This window comes from Wasmannia auropunctata, unplaced genomic scaffold (genome assembly GCF_000956235.1).
Source record: "Wasmannia auropunctata unplaced genomic scaffold, wasmannia.A_1.0 LD336000.1, whole genome shotgun sequence".
Taxonomy (NCBI): Eukaryota; Metazoa; Arthropoda; class Insecta; order Hymenoptera; family Formicidae; genus Wasmannia; species Wasmannia auropunctata.
The window spans coordinates 4,287,920-4,306,413 of NW_012026890.1; the positions used below are offsets into that span (position 1 = coordinate 4,287,920).

Sequence of the window (18,494 nt, forward strand, 5' to 3'; positions counted from 1 at the left end):
AAATACATTTTTGTGTTGGCGTTTTTTTATCTTAATTATTTAAAACAATAGAGCTTTTATTATACTTCTATATTTAAATAGTCATAATTTTAATCATAATAATGATAATAAAATTAGAATGGTATTACATGGTATTGCCAATTATTTCTGTTTACAGTTTTAATTTTATAACTGTCAACACAGAACTATTTTTTTCATTGTACAGATTTTTAATTGCTGTCATTAAGAGCTACTAAGTGTACGCTATCTGTCCGCTCAATCATTTCTGCTATAGTCTATACTTGCTTTAAAAACTGATTATTTCAATGGTGTTTGTAGAAGTAGTAATTGTAGAACAAGATAAAATAAAATGTCCTACGTGTGACATTTAATGATTTATTTTGATACTGTTTTGATAATTATTAAGCTTTATTAGTAATAATTATTATATTGACAATTTTTTTGGTTAATTTTTCATACATATTGTTTGTTCTTTATTTGCTAATTCTTTTAATTCATTAAAAATTATACAACTCATAAAAAATAAAATTTGCAAAAACCTGTAACAATTTAAGATCATTAGCATCAGAAATGTTGTAAAAATTCTGCTTCATGTACAATCAAGTAATTGTGTAACATGCGCAAAGTCGCGCACATGTATAGTTAACGGGACTTCGATGCATCGTGAGCACGAGAGCCTCAGTTGCACCGAAATGTCATTAATGCTTCCTTTCCAAGATGTTACAAAAATTGAAATTCTGTGTAAGCCTCTATATATTTTATTTTTTTCATTCTTGTGATCGAATGTATCGTATGAATCTATTTTTTTTTTTCATTTTTATCACTACGTAAAATCGAGGAAATGCACGGAATCCATGTGCGTTTTATTTTATTAATGAATATAACGTAACTGAAAATTGGTCAGTGCGGTATAACTGAATCCCATAGGTGCATTGCGCACGCACAGGCATATTTTTCTGCATTCAGTAAACACAAGATGTACCGATGCCTTACTATTTCTCCCGTTGTTATGATAAATCGCGTGCCCATACTCGTTACCTCATCTTTTTACGCTTCGTACAAACGTTCGTGTTGCAATCGTCATGATTATTGTCACGAAGCATCGTATCAGTAAATTGATCAGCATTAATGTAAATTTAGAATTTGAATTATAACAATTTAATCATTTCGTTATAAATATCATGTATAAATTATTTATCATCTAACCATTAATTATTAAATCATTAATTAAGTTAATATTTATATGATTAATTTTTAATTTTTAATTTATTAAAGCAATAAATACGTAAATGGTTTGAATAAACTATTCAGATAATTATACAAATATAATTGTAATTTATAATTTTAATTCTTCAAATAGTGATAAAGCCAAAGCATTGCTTTTTTCTTTATTCTTTTTCTCAGTGATGTTCTTTCTTCATTCATTTAGGGTATTATGAGCACTCTTTATATTTCTGCAATAATTGGTATTAGTAGTTCAATCTGCTGTGAAAATGATGCATCTATCTTTACCCAGTATGCTGCGGGATTTACATTAATTTTTTATTTATTTTGGAAATTTATCGAATTAAATAAACAAATATGTTATTTTCGTATTTCTTACATTTTTTCCTATCATTTTAGGTTCCCAATCTACATTGAGATGGGATATCTTGTTCTGAGATTAATATGAGCACTAGATGGGTAATAAGAACAACCTCCCCCTTCTCGCCATTTTAGTATTTGAAAATAACTAATTCCAAAATACATATAACACCAACAGACCTATCAAATGGAAGGAACAAGATTTTATTATTCTTCAGTATGCAATATGTTCAGTATGAAATATTAAAACATTTTCTTAAGTTGCTCATAATATCCCATCCTACTTTATTTATATTGAATTTTTAAATCAAGTTTTAATGAAATAAACCTAAAATATAATCAATTATTATCAAATTGTGATTATTGAAATTCCAAAAAACAGGAAGTGGATCATGTAAGAAATAAATAGTGCTAAAAAGTATGAGTAGGTAGATGGGTACAGATCATTTAAGAATCTGTTATAGAATTTCTAAAGTGCCTTTAGAATATCCCTAAAAATTCTCGTGATGGATCGGTGAATTCTTTGTAGAATTATAACAATCTGAGAATTTCCGATTTTATCCCTTGAATCCGAGTATTTTGTAATAAATATTCTCTCTTGACAGATTTTCCTTTCATCCTTCGTTCGATCGAAAAAATTGTTCATGTTTTCACCAATATACAAGTAATATTTTAAACAGCACGATTACACTTATTTTGCACTGAAGAGTTCGTAAAGAGTTCGCTTGCCATATATAATGTTACATATCACAGAATTTTATAATTTTACGTAATATAAATTTTATAGATGCAACTTCAAGAAGCACCGATATTAATTGTCTCGAATAATTTTACTCACGTAATATCTGTCATGTTACTCGAATGGAATTATTCGCGGGAATATTACTTTCATATGTAGCATTATATAGCTGGCCTGCTTTTCTAACTCGCTAATTTCGTGAAAGCTTGACAGCTGCAAGACGTGCACCATACATACGTCTCGGTTGCTTTCTGGTAGTTCTGTAACATTCCTTCACTGGCAAATGATATGAACACCATGTGTTCCTGTTCAATTGCACATCTTCGTTTTCTTTTTTCCTCTTTCCTGTTACAGCAAAAACGAGTTAGAGGATGCACAAGTTGTTTCGAATATTATAAATGATATTGATTTAATGCAAAGGAGCATTACTGTAGAAGTCTTTGACATGTTTAATATAATAAAAATAATATCTACACAGATATTACTTTTTTAAATTTCTTTTTGTTACATTACATAATGTATTACACGAATTTTATTTAAAAAACTGGTATAATAATATTTTAATTAAAAATTCATTAGAATAAATTTTTCCAACGAAATATGTCACGAAATTAATTGATAATTATATTAATAATTATTATGGCATGAAGAATCATACTGTGAAAATTACATAATATGAAAATTTTTTAACGCACAATTAAATAAAAGTAAGAGATTCTAGCTTGAAATGATTCAAAGATATTTATTTTGTTGATATTTATTATTTTGAAAATATTCTTTTTATTTTTTTATCAATAATCAGAATCTATTTATTGATTGACCTCACGTGTCGACACACCCATTTCTATAAATCACTACGCGAACTTTAGTGGAATTGCCCGCATTGCACTATACGGCGCACGAAGAATTAAAATTGCATTTCTATGTAACGGGTAGCCTCCTAGCCAAGTACGCATGAAATTACTCGGTCAGTAACTGATTCTCATCCGGAAAGAAAAAAAAATAGAATAAGAAGAAAATTATCCTTGCGTGAGTGGGAGTATAATCCCCTCATACTCATTATATTCGCCCATGTCATCATATTTAAATATTTGATCATAATTATTTGCTATCACATCTGTATTATTTCTGCTGAAGAAAAAAATCTACGGTTTCCAATTTCACAAAATATAATTTTTATAAGAATTACGTGCAATATACATATATCATACAACCTAATTGTATTTAATTATATCTAATTATAGGATACATAGTAATCTTTTCTTTACTATTTTTAATGCAATGTAACTACATCTATTATTTGTACGTTTAAATAATACAAAATCAAATAAGAAGCTGTATTTTTTAATAAATACTTAGTATTTTTAAAGAAATTGAAATATTTTTTTGTGAAATGACATGAAAGAGACAGAAACATTCGTTTCTAAATTAGTTTGAGTTTAATTTTAAAGTACACTTCATGAAACATTTGTGCTTGATTTATATAGCATACTACATTTTTGACATAATTTTTAATATTTAAAAAATGAACTTTGTGCTTATTACGTAACTTACATTAATTTTATAATATAATTTAAAATGTAACTTTCACTTCCTAAATTTTAAATGTGTGACTTGAAATTTTATGGCACGCTGAAATATTTAGAGTGCATATATTAATTAAGTTTCTACTTCCTATCAGTTTTATTAGTAATTCAAAATCGCATGCAGAGAAGAAACTCAGTAATTTTCCAATTTAGAAATGTACACGCTGTTTATTTACATTTGCCAATATAACTTAAATATTTTTAATTAATTTAAAACTATCAAGTATGTTGTGTTTACCCAATTTAAAATATCTAAAAATTTTACAACTTCCTAATTAATTTGAAATTTATCTCTGCTTTCAAATTTACGAGTAGGAAATTTGGCAACCTCGAGAAACTTCAGTCACCCAGTGAGATCGTATAACGAGACCGGCTCAAGTTCATTAAAAACAACCATGATATATAATTCGTGTTAGAATTTAGTCGATTTTTCTTTAAGAATATATTTTAAACCATACAATGAAACACATAAAAAATACTTGTCTCTTATTTTTATGTATTTATCCCGAACTGATCGAAATCATAAATTGTCAATTGGAAGTTTTCTCGTTAGTTTTGACCATTAGTGGATAATATAGAAAATGATTGATTGTGCATATTTTTTTATTAATAAATAAAATATATATTGCAGAAAAATAACAGTAATAATAGCTTTATGGATATAAAATAGAATAATTGCTATAAAAATATATAAATATAAAATTTTAACAGAATTCTAGAACGAATAGTGTGATTGTCTTTTCTTTTAACTTTTCCGTGAGTGCGTTTATGTACAGAAAGAAATCAGTAGCGCCCTTTACAGCGATGTTCAGGACTTAGTATACCATTCTTCTTTATCATATTTATTGTACAAACGCTTCGAATCGTACTGTATCTTTCTTTCTAGACTCCTAAATCATGTGTTATATATTAACTTTTTTTTCTTTACATGCACGTACATCTTTCAATAATCTTGTTTTATCTATTAAACCTAAAATCATTTATACAAAGTGAAAATATGATACAGACGACGGCTGAAAATATATTAAACTATATATTAATATATGAAGTAACTGTGAAATGTACTAAAGTATATATATTTTATTTTATAAAAACATTTGTAATTCTATGTAGTTAATACGAAAAATATTTCAATTACGAAGTTTTAATCGATTAATGTAACGAATAGAATTTTTGCATTAGTAGAAAATGAAGTAAACAGAATATTTTACTCGCAATTATGTACTTCAAATAATGAAATACATTGATATTTTTATATTAACTTGATCAAATGTATAAAATATATAACATATCGAAATAGTTAGAAGCTCGACTCAACTGACACGTTGAACTTCTTGTCTACCATCAGTGGATATAAACATCTGAACTCTATTAAGCTGACAAAAAATATACTTATGAAAATTCTTTTATATGTAGATATCCTATTATTAGTTGCTATAAAAATATATACAACAAAAGACAATAAAAAATACGCACTTATATTCAAATAGTACTTTACATTGCAAAAATTTCATTAAAAATAATTTTAAAATTCTTAAAGAAAGAAAGAAAATTTTATTATTAACGTTTGTTTAAAAAAATATAATATATGTAAATATATGATGCTTATAAAGGCTTGCCTAAACAATCGTTGGATAATCCGGTTTACAGCATCGATGCGGTAGATCGTAAAAGATTGGTCGGACGTCAAAATTTTATTTTATTACGCTCAATCGAGCTGAGATGAACATAAACGACGTTGTCGTCTGCGTCAGGCTCACAATTACCGTCGACGTTTTAAGCATCGTGTCGTCGATGATAGCCAAAACGAGCATCCGGACATGGAAGAAAATAAGACAAGTGCAAGATGAGCAACCAGACGAAGCTATCGTGTTTAAAAAAAAAAAGATACAAAAAAAGGAGGAAAAAGGCCATGGAAGAGCGCGATCTTGTTGAACGCTGATAATTGGTGGCCTCCAGAACGAAATAGAGGGGACGAGAGAGTTGCATGTTAAATCGTATAAAATCGAAAAAAGTTAACGCGTGTTTTATTATTGCCTTTATTTTCTAAAATGTATACATTGCATACTATTGTGCGTTAAAAGGCAATTTAGCATTATTATCTCATCTTTATATTAATCCTTTACGTATTTTATAATATATATAAATAAAACATATAATGGATAAAGTTTCAAATACATCGCGAAATAAAAATAGAAAAAAATGTCTATATCATACTTTTCAATTTGTTTTCTTTCGTAATGATAATACATAAACTGAATTTCGGTTTAACTCAATCTTTAATGTGACTGTTAAGCATTAATATTCACGAATCACAGCCCACCATGAATAATATATTAATTTTGTAAATTGTATCTTATCTCTCTGACATAATATCAATTTGATGCGAATAATCTTGTCGCGAAGATATCGGCCGTTTCCGACACACATAGCTCACACGCCCGACTGGCGCATCCTCCTTCCGAAAAGGCCCACATTCCGACACGTTCATCCCTAAACGTCGACCAACCCGGATACTCTTCCAGGAACAACTGCATTGGCGCGAGCTGCAAGCCGAAAAAACGATACCGTAAACAGAGAGTATCGGGAAAAAATCGAGCGGGTTGAAAAAGAAACGAGAAGGAAAGGTAAAAAAAAAAAAGAAAATAAGACGAAATACATGTGTTATAACTGAGACCGGAGAGGGTGCGACGAACTAGCCGTGGTGGCGGAATAGACATGGGACATTCTTTCACCGTCGCTGGGTTAATTGCCACTTTCATCCGCAAAGCCGGTCGCTTCTCGCGAGGTTCCGAGGACATCCAGAACGGTCCCCGCTGGATCGATCGCAAGATCCCGCTTTGTGCGACTCGGCTGCATTGTGAAGACTATCGACGTGCCTCCCTCTCTCTCTCTCTCTCTCTCTCTCTCTCTCTCTCTCTCTCTCTCTCTTTCCTTCTCTCTTTCATTTCTCCTCCCTTCCTCCCTCTCGCTCTTCTTCTCGCACTAACCCCCTGGCGCTGCTTCTGGTCCCACTGTGTGCACCAGAATGCCTACAACCTCACCAAACTAGACGCCGGACTGGTTTTTGCCCAATTTAGAACCCCCATTGTTCGGTCCCGCGTCTGGAACGAAAATAAAGGAGCTCACTAACCGCGTCCTATTCGCGTACGTTGCATAGGAAAACACCGGCAGTGCCAACGAGCACGCTCGGCCCCCGTGTCAAATTGGTGCATGTCGGCGAGATAGGTACAAGGTCACGCCAGAAGTGAGTGCGGGCGGGATTATCTAAGTTTCTCTTTTTTTTTTTTTTTTTTTTCACGAAACGTGTGCGAATTCTCTGCTCTTTGCTGCACGCTATACGGATATATTTTTTTATCGCACCTTGGTGTGCTCGTTAATATTCGGCACGTCTGGCTCCTCACTTTCCAAACCGGGTTGCAGACTTGGTCTGAGTTTTATATTTTTTAGCGTGATGTTTTGGCGAACAGCCTCGGTTGCTTCAGTCGCACGAATAGTCCGCTAGAGTTCAAGTGCGGCGCAACGTGAAACACAGAAGTGCGTTAGAGGGATATTTCAACGCATCGATAAGAAGTTGTATATCGACATGTTCCCAGGACTACGTACAGTCGGTTCATTGTGCCTTCTCTGTCCCTCTCGAAGTACCATGAGGCCGAAATGCGATGAAAGGAGCTCTATGAGCAACCAGGTGTAGATGGCCTCCAGGTGTTTCTTAATGCAACGTAGACAGCCCTAGCATTATCGTCTTGATTATTTTCTGTTCGAAAGCCCGATGTATTCTTAACGTTTAATCCACCGCGGAAATTATTCGTTCGGCTATTTCGCTTGTGATAAATAAAAATATTCGAGACATGATATGTCTCCTGTATATCTCGATCAAGAATCAAATATATAATTATTCTCTGCTAGTGTGTGTAAGATTAACAATTATTCCTTCGATTGTCAATTGAATTAAAACGATAGACTCGAAGATTAAATTGAAAATTAATTCTATTCAAGAACAAAATACACGCCAGGTCCACATTCCTACTGTGTTCATTCCCAGAAACGAAATCTACAAGTATAATAAAATGTGCGTTCTTCCTCTAAATGGCTTGAATAGTTTAATAGAACCCATTGCAGCAAAAGAAAGATAGTTACTCTCTCTTTGTCGGTGCACACCGGGTCTTCATTATACAGCACATAACGGAACGCTATCCCTCTCTATTTCTAGAGTCGTCAGGTATTTTCCACGTGGAATGTGTGTTGCGCGTAACACTATCCATTGCTACGAAGATTAAAGGACTCACCATCTAATTCTCCTTGCCTTAATTATCCTACGAGACGACGCACATGCAACGTTCCCAGTAATGAATAGCAAAATTTCTATCATGTTTCTTGCTACGAAATAAAACTAAAAAGACCACGCAAAAAATGTACGTGATTCTAAATTGATTATTAAATTAATTATTTGTAAATACAATATCTCGTCGATTCGTAATAAACAATAATAATAACAATACTGATAATAATAACTCGTAAAGATAAATAACAAGGGAATATCTTCCACGCGCTCTTATTTGGATTTCAATTGATTAATTATCAATCGCCTTCCGGATTTGTAGCCGCGGAGCAGCATAATAAAGCTCGTCGGGCGACAATAATGGTCATTGATTTATACGTCATCTGGCTGCAGTATGCGTCACTGCGTTACTGCACTTATAGAAACGGGCGGCGTTAGATGCATCACTGGTTCGTCACGCGGGATAATTCCGCGCAAGCTGCTCGAATAACCCGAATGACGAGTATGAAAAGTCTCCTAATCATCGACAGGCAGCGTTAGTCATTCGCAGATACAAAACAGTCAAAACAGAATCATTTTCTTGACCATTTTATAGCGCATTTTTAACTTCGAGCCAAAGAACTTTAATTATGCTCATATCGGTACATTATAGAAATCACACGTTTCTAGATAAATATTTTACGAAATTGTACAACTTCTGTTTAATAATTTTAAAATTTTAGAAGAACATATAATTATGCTATTTTTAATATTTCTACAAAACATATACAAAATTTCTGTACGATTACATTTAAAAAAGTTAAGTATTGTTAATAATATCTTCAATCATGATTGACAGAAAAAACGAAAGAAAAAGCACATTTAAGTGAGATCATCGACGAGAAATCAAATGTACATTTAGGTCAATCAATAACGCAACGCGCATATCGGATTCTTTAACCCTATACCTTCGACGCGGTACGCCTTGCCCTTACCACGACGAATTCCGATCACGTATAGACAGTGGCAACGACATACTTTCCTACGCCGGAAATTCGAATACACAAGTGAAGCTAACAGAAATACAGGCCCAATTAAATATTGTACCTACATCTTACGTACGCTCTCCGCTAGCGGTCCCTTCACAGCCGTGTCATAAAATGCATATTTTAGTATAAAAGAAGCGATCAAAGTGCTCCGGAATTCCAAGCTGAAGAAACGCTCTACCATAAATTTCGGAAATTAGCGAGGGTCTTCCTCTAATCTGCCGACATGCTTGGCGCTTTACACCACGACGATAACGACGTCTAACGATGTTCTAGAACGGATTGGCAAGGATAATGTTGTATTTGAAGAAATAGTTATTTAAAAAGTACATAATAATTGTATACACGCGACTATAATAATTTGTAATTTAGTGTATAACTCGGGCATTCTTCATCGACTAATTTATTAATGAAACAATTTATTTAAAGCGGTAAAAAATCAAAAAATATTGCGTGCTCATTTTGAAGTATTACAATCCAACTAAAAAAAAAAATTAAGATATATACAACTATTCATTACGTTCACATCAAATCTTGACACGCTAACAATTCTTCCTACACGTTCTCGTTTTATTTAAACTCATGTCAACAAATGGAAGGATTCTTTCCATCATTTTCGACATAGCTGCTCACAGGACACTTCACGGGCGCGCTTGAACATGCGATTCGACACAAAAGATAGCTACAGCCCTGACGTTAAGCCGAGCCCTGTAAAGGGCCCGGCGACCGCCGGCCCCACTCCTGGGCCAGACCCGTGCTGGTGCCTCTCGGCCCATTCCATTCCAGACCCGTAGTCGGTTCTCGCGTGCATCGCCCGCCGGAGGAAGCATTCCATTCATGTCTCGGAGCGCGCAACACGCACGTCGCAGCGCCGCGTGAGGGAAAGAGAAAGAGGGCCAGTTCGGAAAGGGGGCCGTTCGGGGCCCCGCCGCCGCCGGCCGCCGCGAGGAGAAGCGCAGGGTCCTCGCTACCTGGGCGCCGCCTTCAGCGACGACGACGACGACGACGACGAAGACGAAGAGGACGACGGACCGTGATGACGGCCGTGATGACGATCGACGGGTTCGCCAGGAACGTCTGCCGCCCGCCCTGCGAACGCGTCCTCCAACGTCAAACACGTGGTCCTGCGTTACTGTCTGGGCGTCGCGCCGAGCGCATCCGGGGATGCAGTGAAGTTGCACTGGTGCGTTCTTTTGTTTACCTTGCTCCTTTCTTTTTTACACCGCTTTCTCGTCCTGTTCGCGTCTCGCGGGATATACGTACGCTTATACCCGTGGAACGCAGAAAAAAATTTCCGTCAGACGGAATTGATCTAAACGGAGCAGACGGAGTATTTTTAAATTGATCGAGAAAAATTCCGTACAAACATGCACTCGCGGAGGTGTGAAGATAATACGGGTATATTATCTTGCTTTTAGTTTGAGATAGAATTGGGTGTCTGTAAATATAACAACTTGATTAGGAGGTTTATCATGTGTTTGTGTGCCACTGATAAAGACGAGTGGATAGAATGGTAAAACGTTTAGCGAGATGTCTGCCCTGTCGCGCCGGTGGTCGGCTAGAATGCCATGGGAATCTCGTGTCCCCAATTTTCGAATGGATAACGCGCTCATTCGCGGGTCTCGCTTCGTGGCGGAAAAATTAAAAAATTCATAACTAAACTCCGGATCGTGTGACCTCGACGGAATGTATTTATGTAATACAATTAGCGGAACGGTAATCTTATTATTTTCACAGTAAAAATCGCGTATCGATTTTGACTGTCGCGTCGATAAAACCGCAATCGTAACGTGACTCATTGTCAGTCCGCGAATTATCTTTCATCGAACATCGTGCTACGCATTCTGATTTCTATCATATCTGTTTTCTGCCGATTTAAAATCATTCACTTGGCACTTGGTGGATCGAGCGGAGAATGGCGCTATTGTAAATAATCTTTATTTAGCGAAGCGGGCTGCGAGGGGCTCGTAACCGAACGTCATCTCGACTCTCTTCTTCGTCTTCAAAGCGCATAACCGCCGCGCATCCTCCGCATGCTAACGCGGCTGTTGAACTCCGCGGTCTCGCTTTGTGTGCGTATGTATACATATATGTACATATATGTTTTATATATATTTATTTATATGTGTATATATAAGATTATCGCCTTTAAATCGTTCGATGGAACAGTCCCGCTGTGTATTGTCAATGTAGGTATACACCCTACACCCCGACGAGAGATATTCCGGAAGATCTAGAGAGTGAGACATTCCAGCGCAGCCTCCGTACATGAGGATTCCTCACGGCGCGGCGGCCCTATTCTCCGATAGGATTTCCCTGAAAGCGCGACGGGGATCCGACGTGAACGGAGCAACAGACATCTGATTTTTTTTTCTTCCTTTACGACGACGCGGATGTTGAAATAACGGGCGGGCGGGGATCCTCCGGTCGTTCCGCGCGCGGTCGTCGAAACCGCCGCACTTCCTTTACTTTCCGCCGTGGGGTGATAGTGTCAGCCGCGGATGACGAATGTGTAATGTCGCGCCGCTAATTTCCCCGGGAATATGCATGCGACTCTGCCGGCGCGGCGTGACGATACGTCAAAGTCCCCGTCGTTGCGGTTACGGCGAACAGGCCGTTCTCCGATCGTTTAACGCGCCGTTAACGTCACAACGAAATGTAAAACCTATAATAAACGAGCGACTCCCACATGGCTGCAGGGGCAATATAAAAATATTGTAACTGGTAACGCCAAAATTGAATACTCATTATTATCTCCATGCTCGGGAAAAGAGACCAAATTTTACTTAGGCGACCGCGTCTTATCGTGTAGTGTATTCCATAATGTGGCTTCAACTAATACAAAGTCCATCTCGCAAACTGTAAATTATTCGTTACGTAAGCCATGACTTGGAAAACGATGATATATTAGATAGTACGTTAGATACAATCGCTGGCAAGTCTAAGTTAAGCACTTTGGATTATCTGTGTATCTTTAGACCATGTGCTAATATTTGCACGTACTCAGCAGGACTTTACTATTCGCGGAACACAACGATATATTCATGATCCTGTGCATGAATAAATGCATATAAATCCCCGCGATAATAATCATTCTCTGCATTCATCGATAATTGGCATCGTGTTAGCAATGGGAAAGTACTCTATTTTTCAAACGGAATTTGCATGAGTAACGCGGAAAAAACCAAATTATTAAATGTAATTGCAACAATCACCTGTGTAATAACATTACACGGATGTATTTATTTTCAAAATGTAGAGCGATTAGTTCTTTTCTGCAGTTATTTAAACGAAATAAACATAGAAAATTAATTTCAATTGTTATAACATAAATAATGCATTGACATTTTTATATAGTTTAAAACATTTATTAACTCTTCTTTTTATTAATGATATTAATAACTGGAGTTTATACAATCCAACTCTTGTCTTACATTTCCTAGTATATCGCGACATGTTCATTAATAATAAATGCTAATTTCAGTAACAATTATTTAATTAATTTAGTAATTAATATTCGAGTGTTTACTTTATTTTTTATATAGGATGTCTAATAATAAGTGTAACATTACTCGTGGGTTGATAGAGATGTATATATGTATAATAATTAATGAGGAATCAACGAGACGTTAATTAATAAAGATCTGCGAATCAGCGTGCATCCGCGCGATTCAACGGCGAGTTTAAAGGCGCAGGGAGGACGAGACAGCCCAGCATTACGAGTTGATTGCGATTGCTATGCACGCGGCGAGGCATTGGAAGGAACACGCCTCTAACAACCGCCAATGATATGTAACGATGGGATATCTTTAGTCGCTGAATCGCAGATCTTTATTAATTATTTATTGCAAAAATCACAAAGTGGTACAGAATTTTCCTATTAAATTCAACTAATTTTACGACCGCGGTTACATATATTATCAGACACCCTGTATATCCTGGGATATGTTGCACGTATTTCTTAGTATTGATTTTCATCAAAACGCGTTGCATACTTCGAGATTATTATTATAACTTTAATAATACTGAGAATAATCAGCAAACACTTGACATTTGACAAATAGTTCGCTCTATCCGGAACGCGTGAAATCCGCATTTTCGCGGTCGCAAAATTGCAGTTTCCCAGAAGAGAATCCGAGAGTATTCAATGCGCTTGGACACCGTCCAAGAATCGCCCTCGACTAATACTTTAAACTTCCACCGAGTGACGTGTTACTCCGGGATAGCTCATTGAGCGTCGCGTGAATCACATTCCTCTACCGTAGGCAGGTAGTACACGCGCCGAAACGTCATGCGCGTTTCCGCGTACCTCTGAGAAATCCACAATCTCGCTCCGTTCATATAAATTCCGTGGCGTATCGCGTGCGCGGCCATTCAGTAATTCGAACGAGCCACCGTATACATCGGCGCTCCGGCGCGCGTCTCGTCCCTCCGAAACACGATTCACGAGACCCTGGGTCTTCGGAACGGCGACGGCGGCGGCATGCGTCCCTTTCTCTCTCCCAGCCAGCGCCTCCCAAACTAGGGTTCCGCGAGATGACGAAAAATTACACGTTCTCCGCCGCTTGTAAAGCCTATTTAAACGACGCGCCGTCCGCTTTTAGGGATCACTTACTACGGCCATAAATATGTAAGTACATACGGGCGAATATTGACTCTGTTTGCTCTTCAGTATTATGAGTTTGTTTTCTCTTTCTCTCTCTTTTCAGTCACTTTTTTACTTATTTAGATTAGAATATAATGCTATATTAACAAAAGTTATATATATATATATATATATATATATATATATATATAGAAAAGTGAGAAGTAGGTGTATTAGAAAAAGAGTTACAAATCTTATATATGATTGAAGCTTATAATTAATTTTTTTTTTTTCTTTGGGAAATTTATTTATTTTTCTAAAATAAAATGAAAAAAGAAAGAGAATTAATTAATTCATTAATTTCTTCTGTGGACATTTATATATAAATTCTAGAAAATAAACTATAAATAATAATGTGACAGTTTTTTATTTTTCTTATAGAGCATTGTATATATATATATATTTATACAATCTAAGAAAAATAAATTTTCTGAAGTGACTTTTCACTCTTTTGGAGTGAATTTCACTCCAAAAGAGTGAAAATACTGTCACTCAAGTGGCCGAGTGGCAGTATTTTCAATCTTTTCGAGTGAGATTTACTCCAGAAAATTTAGAGAGTATATATATATATATATATATATATATATATATATAAGAGAGAGAGACATTAGTTTAGATAAATAAAAAGTCGATCATGGATCAATTATGCATAGGCTTCAACCGGTTTCTCATAGTGTGTATTTGCAAAATTACTATGTCATTGACATAACAAACACAACAATAATTACAAATTACCAATTAGGTTTGACGCGTGTAACTCATTCATCGCGGAATATTGAAAATATCATCTCTATTTATCGATTACACAAGTTCGCGTTCACTCGCGAAAGGCGTGTATCTATAAATAGCATTATGTGTCAACACAATTCTCCTCGTGTAATTCAAGGGTACAGAAAATCTGCAACATTCAGATACACTGCGATCCTGAAATTAAATGCTTCTTACAATCGGACATTTAAATAGAGATACCGAGAGAAGCTCTTTATATCTTCCATTCTTTTTTTCTAATAATGAACTTGATAAAAACGTAGAAACATATCTCAACAGTGCCAGTTTGATAGTCTGCAATCATTGAACAAAGAGTATAGCACTTACTAAGTATTTTATCTATAAATTAAATTGGATCTAATTGTAAGTTTAGGATTAAGGTACCAAAACTCAAAACTGTAACCCACTCTAAGTGCAACTCTTTTCAAATTTATCTTCGAAGTTATCCCCTCTCTCTGTCCCCTGTTTTCGGAGCAACGGAGTGCGCTTTACTCTCCGGTAATCCGATCGTGGCTCAAACGGGAAAATAGGACGGCAGCTGTAGAGTAAGAGAGAAAGAAAGAGAGAGAGAGGCCGCACGCGGCGGTGCCGCATGCATAGAACGCAGCCACAAGCAATCCCTTCGGAAACCGGCCAACCCGCTCGAGGGCCCGCCGTCAACTGATCGAATCCGTTGAGGCCGGCGTGGCGAGACTCGGTTGCTCTACAGCCTGACCCACAGCTCGGTCTGTGTCGGATCTCATGCCACCTCGACGCCGGATACAGCCTGACGATTCGTCGGCCGCGCGGCGGCCGTGGTTGTGAGTGGCGAACAGGCTGGTGTGTGCATGACGTGTCGTCGCCTCCTGTGTGCAGCTCATAACCCCGTTGTGTCTCGCGCGAGTGCTTACGAGCGAGTGCGTACGCCGGGGCATTCGTTAATACCGTTTCCGGCGCGCGTCCGGGGCCGTGCATACAGTTTCGGTTGTGTGTTGTGTTGTGTGTCTCGCACGCGGCGCGTCTGTCCGTCCGTCTGTCTATCCGTCCGACTCTTCTTGTTCTACCTCCAGCGTGCCACTCATCATCATCATCATCTTCTTCTTCTTCTTCTTCTTCTTCTTCAGCATCGTCTTCGCGTTTATCTTCATTCTCTCTTCGTCTTCCGCGGAGTGCCGGAGTATCACGCAGCGTCGCGGGTTTCCGCTATTTCGCTCCTCACGCAGGAGGTCAGCACCTCAGCGTCAGTAGGTAGGTAAGTGCGGAATGCGCGAGGATTCGGGGTTGCTGCCGCTGGAACGCGTGGAAGATGCCGGATTCCCAAGAGAAAAAGAACAAGAAAAGGGAGAGGGAGAAAGAACGAGACAGATCGAGCCTCCCATTACCTCTCGAAAGGAGAGCTCGCGGTGAAATATGAGCGGCCGGTTTCGGTAGTTTTCTTCTCTTTGCGTTGGCGGCCAACGCGGGGGATCCCACCGTGTATCTCGCGTGTGAAGCTGCCGGCACCGGAATTCGCGCAACGGATTGGACGGGACGGGGTTCGTGGCGAATGTTCGCGCCAATCGCTTCTCCACGGGGCTCCGATGAAAAATCGCGCGTGAGAGAATCACGGAGAGATTTAAATGGGCTTTCTTGCTGATCCCGCTGATGAACGGAGATTCCGCGACAGAAACGACCGGATCATTCGTAGATTTCTTATCTAAAAGGTGATCACACATATGATTTAAACGCGAAATTATGTTGGGTAATGAGGACTTTAACGCATGGATAATGCAGCAGCCTCATGCGCGCGAATGAGGAAAAATGTATTCTAAATTGAAAATTTTGAAATACATTTTTTTCTTTTTTATAAATTAGGAAAATATTTAGTATCAAAGTTATATCTCTCTCGAATTGCGTATTGCCGTATTGTATAGCTTCAGACGTTTTTCAATTTTCTTTTGCGTTTCTCGAAGTCTCAACAATTGATTGTTTCGTTCAATCAGCATTCTCATGCAGGACCAGCATTTTGTTATAGTTTTCATATTATTTTGTTTCGTTGTGTCATTTAAATACGCACAATTTTAAAAAGACGTAGCGAGAGAATGTCCAAAGTCTAAAGAATAATTCCCACTTCTCTGTCTCTCCTTCTCACGCTAGACACACGGTCTTCATTTATCATCGGGTTTCGTAATATTCATCGTGAGAAATGCACTTCAATGGGATTACGGATAGCATATCTGTGAAACGCAGGAGGAGTGTGTGGAATGCCTCAGCGTGTGTGAAGATAAGACAAGAAGCGACAGCTCGGCGACGCATGGGGTTGGTTTGCCCTACTCCCGCCGCCATTGTGCGTCCCTCTTGTTTACGAACGGTGTGCGTAGAGAACGCGTAGAGAAATCACGTGATCGTTAACACGGGATATCCCTCGAGAAGCTAGCTGCTAGATCGTAGTATTTCGTCGCTAGATGAAAATTTCGAGAGATTCCTTGCGCTTTTATTTCTCGAGATACGATTCGAAAGAAACGATTTGTTATTTTGTAAATTAATGTATCGATTAATGTGGATGAAAAAGCGAATTAATGTATTAATTGTAAGATGTGAAAAAAAAATAAAAAGTTGAGCTATTTTGACATTTATATACATTCGCAATTTCCATTTGTTATATTAATAAATTTACTATAACAAATGGAAATCGCGAATGTATATAAATGTCAAAATAGCTCGATTTTTTATTTTTTTTCACATCTTACAATTAATACATTATTGACACGCGCATATTAATCCGTGCAACGAGCGTGCGTTTAAAATTGAAGATAATTCTGTTAGTTGGCTTACTCCCAAATGAATAATTTATACTGCACAGTATTCCGAGAAAACTAACATATATCGCATTCACGCTCATTCAAATCTACAGTTCTAACATATAAGTGCAACGCTTGCAGTTCATATCTAAGAAATATGATGATTCTCCCACGATAAGGCGTCACTGAACTTGCACATTCATAGATAACCTGTTATATATTTATATGAACTCTACGGTATCAGTTAATGATTACAAAACTATTTGTAGTGAAATAATTATCATCTACAAATTTCTTTCATTTATAAAAATTCTAATGAGCAAAAGTACACTTCGGAAAATATGCTTTACATGTTTTTTTTATTTTGAAAGTGATATAAGTTCAATTTTTTGAAGTTATTATAGACAGTATATATTAATAGATAGTAAATTTTAAGAAAATAAAATATAAAATTTTATGTAAAATATATATAAACGTTTAAATATTTATATATTTAATTTTTAAAAAGTAAATAGACCGATTTATAAAAATGTAATAATTTAAGAATTTAGAAAGGATTAATTCGTTATCCTCATCAGCCATCTTTAGATTCTTAAATTAATATATTGTATATGAAAAAATATATATATATATATTTTAATATATATAAATATATATATATAAATATATTTATTGTATATAAAAAAATTATTATTAACGGAAAATAATTTTTTCATAAATTACAAATTTTTATTTAAAACGATAACTTTTCTCGTATACAACGTTATTTCTGACAGAAGAAATATTAATTTTAAATATGAAAATTAATATCGAACAATTTAACGAAAATTATTTTTTAAGAAAGGATTTTTTTTTTAATGGATCATATTCAGTTTCATAGTGTCTTCAAAAAGATATATGATAGTACAGAGTATGCGTATTGCCCTAGTACGCTTACGCCCGATTTTTCGTTCTAGAAATAGAAGTGAATGAGAGTGTTGAGCAAGTTGTGTTTGTTGTGTGAAAGACTTGAGTGCATAGTAGTGTCAATCCCGCGGATAATCTGGAAGCAACGACGCCCTGTTTATTCGGTTCGGTAGTCTAGCGTAGCAAACGAAAGCCCCGGG

At 36.4% G+C, this 18,494-nt stretch overlaps 1 protein-coding gene across 5 annotated transcripts in view; it reads left to right on the plus strand.

Annotated features, from left to right (window-relative positions):
• Positions 1-18,494, plus strand: part of LOC105453396 (cyclin-dependent kinase 4-like) — a 144,067-nt gene that overhangs the window by 118,533 nt on the left and 7,040 nt on the right. Inside the window, exon 1 of one of the 5 annotated variants that reach the window (XM_011695324.1) lies at positions 13,616-13,846. The exons of 2 other annotated variants lie outside the window; for them this stretch is intronic. The gene's annotated coding sequence lies outside the window, so the exon portion shown is untranslated. Of the gene's footprint in view, positions 1-13,615; positions 13,847-15,834; positions 15,857-18,494 lie in introns of those variants that run through there. 2 more of the 5 variants (XM_011695328.1, XM_011695327.1) reach the window with 2 other exon arrangements.